General features: G+C 51.1%; 1 protein-coding gene across 2 annotated transcripts in view; it reads right to left on the bottom strand.

Annotated features, from left to right (window-relative positions):
- Positions 1–866, bottom strand: part of Ap2a1 (adaptor related protein complex 2 subunit alpha 1) — a 28,702-nt gene extending 27,836 nt beyond the window's left edge. For both annotated transcript variants that reach the window (XM_015496514.2, XM_015496513.2), the window contains exon 1: positions 849–866. The gene's annotated coding sequence lies outside the window, so the exon portion shown is untranslated. The remainder of the gene's footprint in view (positions 1–848) is intronic.
- Between the last annotated feature and the right edge of the window lie 1,154 nt (positions 867–2,020).

A 2,020-nucleotide genomic window follows, 5' to 3' on the forward strand; every position in this document is an offset into this window, starting at 1 on the left:
GCCGAGAACTAAAAAGTAAATATTAAAAAAAAAAATTCTCTCTCTCTCTCTCTCTCTCTCTCTCCCACTCTTTCTAAAAAAAAAAAAAAAAAAAAAAAAAAAAAAGTATATATATTAAGAAAAAAAAAGGGCTGGGGTTGTAGCTGAGTGGTTGAGCGTTTGCCTCGCATGCGTGAGACATTGGGTTCCATCTTCAGCACCATATAAAATAAATTAAAAAAAAACCACAGATTAAATAAATTTCTTAAGTTCATCTAATTAAAGTGGGTTAAATATATCTACAAATATGTGTATGTATGTATAGTCTTTTAATATTCCTCAAGTGATACATACTTTAAAGAAATTCTCCAGAGGCCCTCCAGGACCCCTCAGACACCAAACCCAAGGATCCGCAAGTCCTTCACATGATGGCGCAGAGTATCCTCTGAATGATTTACGTCTTCTCTACCTGACTTAGAATACTTAAGCTGCTGAACAGGCTTTACTGAGATTTGCTCCTGGGCGAGACCCTCCAGTCCAACAGAACAGAGTGGGCCGGGGAATCGCGCCCAGGCTCAGCCAGATTGGAACTGGATTGGGCTTAGGGAGGAAGGGAGGGCTTGGGACAGGAAAGGGAGGTTTTTAGGGTCCCTTGTCCTCCTGGCTTGGTTGGGGGATCTTGCTGAGATCCATGCCCTTCCAGGATTAGTCAGGAGAAGTGGCTGATTGACAGGTGGCTATCACTGCTTGTCTGTGGGTGCCTGGTGCTTTGTTCCCTTCGCCACCTCAAGCCGACCTAACAGTAAATATTACAAAACAGCTGCTAGGCTGCAGTGTTAAGGGAATAGTGACGAGAGAAAAGGCTGTACCTGTTCAGTACCCCGCAATTTCTTTTTCAAATATTTTTGGTCCGCAGCTGGTTGAATCCAGATGAGACACTCATGAACACAGAGGGCCGCTGTGTGTGTGTGTGATTTTCTTTAAATTGCCCCATCTATTTGGTACCATCTTCTGCATAACTGACATACTTTGCTGTGAAAATAATCTAGAGGAAGCAAAAGCACAAGGCCTCCCAAAGAGAAGACACGGCCTAGGTACAGATCTAGGGGACCCAGGGACAGCACACTGGGGCTGCTGAGTGACACATGGCAAGATGGGGCTGAACAGAGCTGCAATGGACTAGGCTAAATGACAAGGAGGACTGCCCAGCACCTAGGACCAGCCAGCAACAGGAAATGAGCTCCCCATTGTAGGCAGCATGCAAACATGCCAGGGAGATTTAAGGGATCCTCTCACTCATGAAGAGCTCTGTTTTCTCTTTTTGGTACCAGGGATTGACCCGGGGGCGCTTAACCAGTGAGAAACATCCCCAGGCCTTTTTTATATTTTATTTAGAGAGAGGGTGTCACTAAGTTCCTGAGGCTGGCTTTGAACTCGAGATCTTCCTCACATGTGGACTGCGCACTGGGAGCCTCTGGCCGGGAGGGGAGGAGACAGGAACAGGGAGCAATGTTTTGAGGTAAGAACAATGGAGGCTGGGAGGCAGGAATCAAACAGGGGAGGAAGCTTCCGGGTACAGCGGTACAGCTCCCGGGGCTCGAGGGTCAGAAGGGGAGGCTGGAATGGACCCAACGAGCCAGGTGTGCTCTGGGAGGAGGACCAGCACGCACCCCCGCCTGGAGGCAAAGGGGAGGCGGAGGTCCGGAGGCACAGCACTCACATCACCGCACTCGGAGTGAGGACAGAGGGGTGGCCAGAGGCCGGCCAGACTGCGGAGCCTCTGCTCTTCCAGTGGGTGCTGGGGAACCACGGGAGGAGCCTGTGGCTGTCGCTGTGATGGGCTGCAGCAACAAGGAGGCCACCCCGCCGCCACCGGCTGGAGCGGGCAGAGTGGAGGGAGCTGCTGATGCCTGGCGCGGGGCTCCTGGTCAGGGGAGATAAAGCCGCCCCAAGCACGCGGGCCACAGCATCTGCGGCATCAGGGTGGGACTGTCACTACCAAAGACATCCCAACAAGCTGGCCCCGGCCCTGGAGGAACCA

The sequence above is a fragment of the Marmota marmota genome, unplaced genomic scaffold (assembly GCF_001458135.2).
Source record: "Marmota marmota marmota unplaced genomic scaffold, marMar, whole genome shotgun sequence".
In the NCBI taxonomy this organism is placed as follows: domain Eukaryota; kingdom Metazoa; phylum Chordata; class Mammalia; order Rodentia; family Sciuridae; genus Marmota; species Marmota marmota.